The sequence below is a fragment of the Meles meles genome, chromosome 4 (genome assembly GCF_922984935.1).
Source record: "Meles meles chromosome 4, mMelMel3.1 paternal haplotype, whole genome shotgun sequence".
NCBI lineage: Eukaryota > Metazoa > Chordata > Mammalia > Carnivora > Mustelidae > Meles > Meles meles.
In genome coordinates, this window is record NC_060069.1 from 76,086,638 (window position 1) to 76,097,550 (window position 10,913).

The following is a 10,913-nucleotide window of genomic DNA, read 5'->3' on the forward strand; positions in this document are numbered from 1 at the left end:
CTTTTAAGCAATTTAATTATCTCCTTTGTGTGGTTTTCTTCATGCGTCCTCTGACTGGGGTTTGTCAAGCTTTCTATATCGATAGGGTTTACAGTTTACAGCCATTATTTCTTCAGATTTCTTTTTCTGCCTTTCTCCCACCTTTCTCGGGGCGCCTGGGTGGCTCAGTGGGTTAAAGCCTCTGCCTTCGGCTTAGGTCATGATCTCAGGGTCCTGGGATCGAGCCCCACATTGGGCTCTCTGCTCAGCAGGGAGCCTGCTTGCTTCCCCCTCTCTCTCTCTGCCTGCCTCTCTGCCTACTTGTGATCTCTCTCTGTGTGTCAAATTAAAAAGAAAAGTAAAACCAGTGAGGTGGGTGGGGGGATGGGTTAAATCAGTGATAGGGATTAAGGAGGGCACTTGTGAGGAGCACCAGGTGTTATATGTAAGTATTGAATCACTAAATTGTACACCTGAAACTAGCATTATAATATAAGCTAATTGGAATTTAAATAAATACTGTTAAAAGTAGAAAAGTAAAACCATCCCTAGTTGTACAAAAAAGGCCAGATTTGACCTGCATGCCATAGTTTTCTAGCCTTCATCCAGGGCTAATTTGACTCTTTACTCAAGTACTTGGGAATAAAGGGGCCTTTACACTCTGACTGGTAGAAACACAAACCATTCCTAGCACCATGTGAGCTCCATGAGCTATTCTGCCTTAGCCGTTCTGAATAAATGTCTGAAAGCCATGTTTCTAGAACTCTCTCTCTAGGCACTATCTTCACTCCAGTGCTCTGCCTTTTCCATTTTAAGTGCCTTGGCCTTCACGAATTCTGCACTCTATCTCCTCAACCAAGGGAGAGTGCCAGGTTCTGGTCAGGTTCTTCTCCCTGTATTGAAGTCTAGAAATTCCCATTATCTTGTAGCTCTGGGCTCACCTGGTTTGTGCCCTTCTCTCAAAGATCACTTTTCTGTACTGCCTGTTGCCAATATCTGAAAACCATTGTTTCATATCTTTTGTCTGGTTATTTAGTTGCTTAAGATAAATCTCATCTGTGGTTAACTCATAAGGAACAAAAATGTCAGTCAAGAATATAATTTTTAACTATTTACATAAAATTAAATATTAAGCTCAAGCAAACGCATCACGGGTTTTTTTTCTACAACTTATATAATTAAAATTATGCTCATATATTACATAATAAACCACAAGAAAATATTTTCCCCTATGACCCAGCAATTGCACTACTAGGTATTTACTCAACATAGTGGTGTGAAGGGACACCTGCACCCAAATATTTATAGCAGCAATGTCCACAATAGCCAAACTATGGGAAGAGCCCAGATGTCCACTGACAGATGAATGGATAAAGATGATGTCACATAGATAGATAGATAGATAGATACACACACACACACACACACACACACACTGGAATATTACTCAGCCCTCAAAAAATTTTATCTTACCATTTGCAATGATGTGGATGGAACATAGGGTATTATGCTAAGCAAAATAAGTCAATCAGAGAAAGACAATTATCATATGATTTCACTCATATGTGGAATTTGAGAAACAAAACAGAGAATCATAGGGGAAGGGAGGGAAAAATAAAATAAGATGAAATCAGAGAGGGAGACAAACCATAAGAGACTCTAAACTCTAGGAAACAAACCAAGGGTTGCTGGAGGGGAAGTTGGGTGGAGGCAGGGGAAGTACCTGGGTGATGGGCATTAAGGAGAGCATGTGATGTAATGAGCACAGGGTATTCTATACAACTGATGAATCACTGAACTCTACCTCTGAAACTAATAATATACTATATGTTAATTTAAATGTAAGCAAAACTAAGGAAATACTAAGATGAAAAATTTTTCATTTTTTTCTAAAGATTTATTTATTCATTTTTTTAAAGATGAAGTGATTCTTTTTTTTTTAAGATTTTATTTATTTATTTATTTATTTGACAGAGAGAGAGAGACAGAGAGCACAAGCACGCAGAGAGCAGGCAGAGAGAAAGAGGGGGAAGCAGGCTCCTTGCTGAGCAGAGAGCCCAATGTGGGGCTCGATCCCAGGACCCCGAGATCATGACCCGAGCTGAAGGCAGCAGCTTAACCAACTGAGCCACCCAGGCGCCCCTATTTATTCATTTTTTAGAGAGAGCGCACACAAACAGCAGCAGAGGGAAGAGACAGAAGGAGAGGGAGGGAGGAAGCAGACTCCCAGAGCCCAACACGGGACTCAGTCTTACGACCCTGAGAGCATGACCTGAGCCAAAACCAAGACGCTTAACTGACTGAATTACTCAGGTGCCTGACAAATTTTTTATTTAATTGTACTATTTCCTGAGAATGAAGTAGTTGTAAAAATTATCATTAGCCAAAAAGAGGAAGCTATAGGATATGTGTCACCTAGATGTTGTAACTGAAACATGTTCTTATTTTTAAAATTTTGGAAAATGGACCTGATATCATATTTGATAAGTAAGTAAGCTTTATTTTCAAAACAGCAATAGATATTTTTTTTAGGGTTCTAAACAATTTGGTTTTTAAAAAAGTGTTTCACTTACTTATTTAAAAACTAGTACAGCAATTTTAGGGTTATATATTTAAAGCCTTTAAATGTACAGAATAAATAAATTCAACTTACATGGGTCTTTTAAGAATCATCAGCTAATTGCTCTGAATACCTCTAATGACTTCTTTCAGATTTTGTTTAGAATGCCAATTATTCTAAATGGCATGTTCACTCGTGTTCACTATAATTTTAAGTCTTCCTTATTTTAAAACTATTTCAACTTGTGGTAATATTGCTTTCCGGCAATTAAGCTAAAAATGTGCCTTAAATATTCAACATTAGTACCTAAATTACATGGGCCATAACATCTCATCCATGAATTTCCAAGAAAAACTTTTTTTTTAGAAATTAACTGACTAACCATACTTCTTCCACTAATTGAAAAAATAATACTCCTCAGAAGAGCTTACACTAAAATGCCACTTCTAACATGAGATAAATTGACTGAAAACAAGTCTACCTTCATTAGAAGATACTAAGGTCATTCTAGTGCTATACTCAAATAATTCAATTTCATGTTCTTATTTACCAGTGAAGTATATGTTTTTTACGGAATTAACTTAGTTCATGCTAGACTATCTGGAAAGCAAGGAAATATAATATGCATGTTTCCTGCCTCCAGGTAACTGATGATCTTGTTGTAAGAGAAGGCAGATAAACAGGAAATTAAATAATGCAGGAGATTTAATAAGCAATTTGCTATTTAGTAAAAATAATACCATGTATTAAAATTCTAAAAACTCAGCAATTTTACACATATTATGTCTAATCCTCTCAAAAATTATTTAAGAAAAGGGGCACCTGACTGCCTCAATTGATTAAGTGTCTGACTCCTGATTTACGCTCGAGTCGTGGACACAGGATCATGAAATCGAGCCCTGCTTTGGGCTCAGGGCTCAGTATAGAATCTGCTTGGGATCTCTCTCCCTCTCCCTCTGCCCCTCTTGGTGCTGACTCTCTAAATAAATAAATAAATAAAGTCGTTAAAAAATTATTTAAGATGAGCATATTAAACAGAACTCAAGTAACAGCTCTCCCTTCTCCTCTTTTCTCTGTCTCTGCCTTTCTCTCTTCCACTCACTCATTCACATTTTTTCCCCTTTCACATTGGCTTCATTCTCTAAAGATCAATGGTTACCCAAATCTGAAACTCTGACCAGAATCATCCTTATACTCCCACACCAGAGAGAAAAAATAGCTTTTCTCTCCCAGCTTTACCTGGAAAAAAAAAAAATCTGAGGAGAAAAATTCTAACTGGTCTGCCTTAAATCAAATGTTCACATCTTGGAGTGATGATTGTTGCCATAGGGATGAAGAACAATAATGGGTCCAAACAGAAGGTTCCCTCACCACTAGGAGAAGGGGAAGCACAGTAAAGTCCCTGGAAGGGGAGCCTGGGTGGCTCATCCCATTGAGCATCTGCCTTTAGCTCAGGTCATGATCTCAGGGTCTTGGGATCGAGTCCCACATCAGGCTCCCTGCTCGGTGGGCAGTCTGCTTTCCCCTCCGCCTCTGCCCCTCCCTCCTCTCCTGCCTGTGGGTGCTCTCTCTCTCTCTCTCTCTCTCCCTGTCAAATAAATAAAATGTTTAAAAAAAAATTCCAGAAGATACATCATAATTCCAGAGTGTTCTTTTCAATACAACCAGGCTTCCTTTTTATCACTCACTAAAGAAACATGCAGCAGAAGATTAAAAAGAAAGTATTTATGGGAAAAGTAGAACGTGAGCCTTCTTCAAGCTATTCAGTTTTTTGCAATAATTTGGTCACTTGTCTTGCTTTCTGGGTTTGGGTGATTTAGTTTCTGTGTCCACCAAGTAAAAATCGTAAAAATCTGTAAAAATCTTGAACAAGGATTGGCACAGTGTAGCTTGTGGGCCAAATGTGACCTGCTACCTGCATTGTAAAAAAGTTTTACTGGGACAAAGTCATACTGTTTATTTACATATTGTCCTTACCTTTTGTGCTACAAAAAGTTAAGAAGTATGTCCACAAAGACTAGAATATTTATTGCATGGCCCTTTTACAGAAAAAGTTTAAAGACTCCTGATCTAGATGTTTGATTATATTCAGATTCAGTTGTTTCAACGAGAATACTTTATAGATATGCTGTGTAATTATTTTGCATTCACATTATGAGGCACATAATACTTGCTTATCCTACTCTCAGGGATAACGTGTAATCACTTCAAAAAGTTAATTATTAGCTACCATATGACCTACCAATTTCATTCCTAGGTGTATAACCAAGAGAACTGAAAGCATACATTCCAAGACTTGTGCACAAATGCTCTTAGCAGCATTATGCATGATAGCCAAAAATAGAAACAGACCAATGTTCATCAACTAATGAATGCGTAAACAAAATGTCAAAATGTGGTATGTCCATAAAATAGAATATTATTCAACCATTAAAAGAGTGAATGCCGTTACATGCTACCAAGTAGATGACCATAAAAACATTATGGTAAATGAAAGAAACCATATTATATTATTCTGTTTAAATGAAATGTCCAGAATAAGCAAATCCATAGAAAGAGAAAGTAGTTAGTGGTTGCCAAAGTCTGGTGGGAGGGAGAAATGGGGAACTACTGCTCATAGCCATGGGGCTTCTTTTACATTGTTCTGGAATTAGATAGCGATGATGGCTGCACCACTCTGCGACTATACGAAGAACCACAGAATTATCCAATTTAAGGGTGAATTTTATCATATGTAAATTATTTCCTCAGGTTGTATCAGCCCAATCCCCAACAGCGTTTTAACTTATGCTTCGATCATTTATGCATAATTGTTGCCTAGAAGCATTATTTTGTTAGAAGTTGCAAAACAGCTATTTTCTAATTCTACCATTCTTTCTGCATCTAAAATGTACTTCTTTTATAAGGAAGAATTTCCCCTCATCAGCTACGCAGTTACATAAATATACAATTCATACAGGCAAGACAGGATGTGCTTGGTTCTTTTCCTTTTTCGGTTTTTCAGAGAAATGATTGGTGCTCTGGCATCCTCCAGTGGTGAATGGTGAGATGTTTTGTTGTCATTACAAACTCACTGGTGTTTATATATATGTTGTGTTTCAATTCAGTGTAGTCAGTCTTTTTAATGTTGAACTGTCCCATGCCCTGGGAGCTCCTCTCTAGTTGGCTTCTATGACCTGCTGGCATGATTTCATAATAGGCTTTTTTTTTTAAAAAAACATATTTATTAAGATATAACCCACATATTATACAATTCGCCATTTTAAGGTATACCATTCAATTTTTATTGTATTCACAGAATTGTGCAACCATCACCACAATGAATCTTAGAATGTTTTCATCCCCTATGTCAGGCTCCCTGTTCAGTGAGGAGTCTGCTTCTCCCTCTCCCTCCGCCCCTCCCCCTGCCCCTGCTCTCTCTTGCTCACTCTCCCAAATAAATAAATAAAATCTTTTTTAAAAAAATTTTAAAGGAAATGTACATTTATATTATCTTTTATAATTATGTATTTGCCTTTACTACAGCTTCATGTTTTCTAGTGTACAACTGAATTAAGGTCTGGGATCATTTGCTTTCAGCCTGAAGTACTTCCTTCAGTATTTCAGGTAAGGTGGATCTCCTAGTGTTTTTGTTTATCCGGAAATGTCTTCACTTCACCTTTTTTGCAGAATGTAAAATTCTTAGTTGGCAATTTTTTCCTTTCAGCTTTGGATATGTCATCCCACTCTGTTCCAGCCTACATTGTTTCTGATTAGAAGTCATCTACTAATCATACTGGAGTTTCCGTGTATGTGAAAAGTCATTTTTCTCTCACTTGTTTCAAGATTTTTCTCTCTGTTTTGGCTTTCATCATTTTTACTAAGATGTGTCTGGATGTGGACCTCTTTGTGTTTATCCTACTTGAATAGGATAAAATCCATTTCACGAGGAAGGAGCAGTCAAAATACTGTGCTCTAAAGTATCATTTAATAATTCATTTCTGGAGTGCCAGGTTAGCTCAGTTAGTTAAGTATCTAGATCTTGATTTTGGCTCCAGTCATGATCTCAAGGTTGTGGGTCAAGCCTGGATCAGACTCTGTGCTATGCAAGGAACCTGCCTGGGGTTCTCTCTCTCCTTCTCCCTCTTTCCTTCCTCCCCCTAAAAAAATTCACTCATTCATTCACTCATTCATGCATTCATTCCTTTGTGTGATAATGCTACCAAATTAATATGCATGCAGATTGATTTATTCATTTCTATTAGTTTTTAATGTTTAAGGGTTCTTTTTCATTATTTTTGTTCTTAATTATGTAAACCAACATAGCAAAGTCAAATAATATATGAAGGTATATTCACAAAAGACTATCAACAGTCCTGTCTTCTCCTCCTTTCCCCCCAAAGTTCTAAGTTCTTTTGCTTATTGTGGTTATTCATCCTGCCATTTTTTTAAATATAAGAATTGGCATGTAAGTACTCATATTCCCCTTTTCTCATACAGAAGATAGCACATGGACAAAACACTCCTCACCCGTATCTTCTTTATTCTTTTTTAAACTACATAATACACCATAGTGTGGATGTACCATAGTCTCTTCAATCTACAGTATTTTATCAATGTATTCATTTTCCATTACTGCATAACAAATTATCACAAATTCAGTAACCTAATACAAAAAAAATCTATTTTCTTAGTTTCCGTGGGTCAAGAGTCTGAACACAGGGTATCTGGGTCCACTGCTCTGCATCACTCCAGGTGAAATCAAAGTATTGGCCAAGTCTGTGATGGCATGTGAAGCTTGGAGTCCTCTTCCAAGTTTACAGAATTCAGTTATTTGTGGTTTTAAAATTTGTGGTTTTAAAATGAAGTTCCCATTTTCTTGCTAGGTGTTAGCTGGGATAATGTTCCCCAGGACCCTCTCCAGAGGTCCTCTCACATATGGGAGCTTACTTCTCCAAAGCCGTCAAGACAACCTCTTTTTTTAAGGACTCACCTGATTAGGTCAGACCCATTCAGGATGATCTTAAGACTAGCCCTAAGTCAACTAATTAGCCGCCTCAATTATGGCTGAAGGATTCCTTTACCTTTGCCATAATGCAGTCTAATCCTGAGATTGCTATCCTATCATATTCACAAATTCTGCTTGCACTCAAGCAGAGGGCATTATACAAGGTATGTATGGGGTGGGAGTGAGAATCTTGGGTCTATCTTACAATTCTGTCTACCACACTTAGCATTACAAACAATGCCAAGCTGGCTCAGTCAGGGGAGCATGTGATTCTTGGGGTGGTGAGTATTGGTGACTATTGGGATGGTGAGTTCAAGCCCCATGTGGCTGTAGAGATTACTTAAATAAATTAATAAAACTTTAGAAACAAAAAAATAGTGCTACAATGAAAGCTCTGTGTATATGTTATTTTATTTTATATTTTTGCTAGTTATCTTTGAGATAAATTCCTACAAGGATTATGCATGTGTAATTTTGCTATGTATTGCCACAAATTTTCCTCTACAGAGGTCACACAATTTTGTATTCCCATTAACAATGTTAGAAAGAGCCAGTTTCCAAACATCTTCACTAACAGACTATACATCAAACTTTAAGGTTTTGTCAATCTGATTGGCAATAAATGGTATTTTACTATAATTTAAATTTGTATTTTTTTATTATGAGAGAATTTAAGCATACTTCTCATATATTTAAGGGACATTTGAGCTTAGAGCATGATGCATTCAAGCTTTTCAGATGATGGAGATGAAAAAGAAAATTTGGCACTGGGGAAAAGTATGAGAAGACATCGACTTTTTGAAAAGATCATAAAACCTATGGATATGCTCAAAAAAAATGTTATTTAAAAATACCTGAGTCTTGGGGCCCCTGGGTGGCTCAGTGGGTAAAAGACTCTGCCTTCAGCTCAGGTCATGATCCCAGGGTCCGGGGATTGAGCCCCGTATCTGGCTCTCTGCTCAGCAGGGAGTCTGCTTCCCTTCCTCTCTCTCTCTGCCTGCCTCTCTGACTACTTATGATCTCTGTATGTCAAATAAATAAACAAAATCTTTAAAAAAAAAAAAAGCCTGAGTCTTTTGCCCAAAAAGGAAACCATCAACAAAATGAAAAGGTAACTTACTGAATAGGAGAAGATACTTGTAAATAATTTATCCAATATAGATCCAAAATCTATAAAGAACTCACACAGTGTGACACCAAATCATCATCATCGTCATCCAATTTAAAAAATGAACAGAAGACCTGAATGGACACTTCTCCAAAGAAGACACACAGATGTCCAAAAGACACATGAAAAGATGTTCAGCATCACTCATCATCAGGGAAATGCAAACTAAAACCAGAATGAGGTATCCCCTCACACCAGTCAGAATAGCTAGTAGCAAAAAGACAAGAAATAACAAGTGTTGATGAGGATGTGGAGAAAGGGGAACCCTTGTGCCCTGCTGGTGGGAGTGTAAATTGGTGCAGCCACCACAAAATTAGTGTGAAGTTTTCTCAAAAAAACTAAAAATAGAAATACCATACAACTCAGTAATTCCACTTCTGGGTATTTACCCAAACAGAATAAGAACATTAATTCAAAAAGATATATGCTCCCCTATGTTTATTGCAGCATTATTTACAATAGCCAAGATATGGAAGCAACCTGTGTCCATTGTAGATGAATAGATAAAGAAGAGTTGTGTATATGGTAGGCGCTTAAACAACACAGGGGTGTTGGGAGACCAACATTCATACACAGTCTAAAGTGCACATATAATTTTTGACTCTGGAAAAATTTAACTACTAATAGCCTACTCTTCACCAGAAAACTCAGTGATGACATAGGTAATTAACACATATTTAGAATGTCATATGTATTATATACCGTATTCTTACAATAAGGTAAGCCAGAGAAAAGAAAATGGTATTAAGAAAGTCATAAAAAGAGAAAATATTGTATTCACTAAAGAAAATTAACTTACAAGTGAACACATGCAGTTCAAACACATGTCGCTCAAGGATCAACTCTATATATAATGGAATATTTCTCAGCTATAAAAAAAGACTGAAATCTTGGGCACCTGGGGGGCTCAGTGGGTTAAGCCACTGCCTTCAGCTCAGGTCATGGTATCAGGGTCCTAGGATCGAGTCCCACATCGGGCTCTCTGCTCAGCGGGAAACCTGCTTCCCCCCTCTCTGCCTGCCTCTCTGCCTACTTGTGATCTCTCTCTGTCAAACAAATAAATAAAAATCTTTAAAAAAAAGACTGAAATCTTGCCATTTGAGACCACACGAACAGAACTAGAGGGTATTATGCCAAGTGAAATAAGCTAGACAGAAAAAGACAAACACCGTATGATTTCACTTATATGTGTAATCTGAGGAACAAAAGAAACAAACACCGTAGAAACAGACTCATTAATACAGAGGGAAATAATGGTTGAGAAGAAAGAGGATGGGAGGTGAGCAAAATGAGGGAAGCTGATTAAGAGGTACAAACCTTCAGGTATAAAATAAGTCACAGGGATGAAAAGTACAGCATAGGGAATATAATCAATAATACAATAATTTTGTAGCGTGACAGATGGTAACTACACTTACCTGGTGAGCACTGAGTCATGCACTGAGTTGTCAATCACTATGCTGTAAACCAGAAATAGATACAACTTCGTATGTCAACTCTACTTCAAAAAAAACCCTGAGTTCATTCTTACAGGCAATTTATACTATTGCTTTGAATATTTCCTGTTTTCATATAGACAATATAGAAAAAGAAACAATTTTTATTAAAAAAAAAATCATTTCTCTCAGGGCACCCAGCTGACTCAGTCGGTAGAGTATGCAACTCTTGATTTCAAGGTTATGGGTTCAACCCCCACACTGGGTGTAGAAATTCCTTAAAAATAAATTTTTTTAAAGATTTTATTTATTTATTTTTAAGTAGGCTCCACACCCAACACAGGGAATGATCTCACAACGTTGAGATCAAGAGTGATGTGCTCTACCAGTGGAGCCAGCCAGGAGCCCTCCCTAAAAATAAAATCTTTTTTTTAAAAAAATCATTTCCCAGGGCGCCTGGGTGGCTCAGTGGGTTAAGGCCTCTGCCTTCGGATTAGGTCATGATCTCAGGGCCCTGGGATCGAGTCCCGCATTGGACTCTGCTTGGCAGGGAGCCTGCTTCCCCCTCTCTGTGTGCCTGCCTCTCTGCCTGCTTGGGATCTCTGCATGTCAAATGAAAAAATACAATCTTTAAAAAAAAAAATTTCTCTCAGTATTGCATGATTATCATTTCCATTTTCCTTTTGTCTTCCTGGCCTATTAACCTGATTCACTCCTCAAACTTACTTCCCACACGGGAGCCGCAAAACCCGGAAGCTGGTTCCCTACCTCCTCTGCCATTTA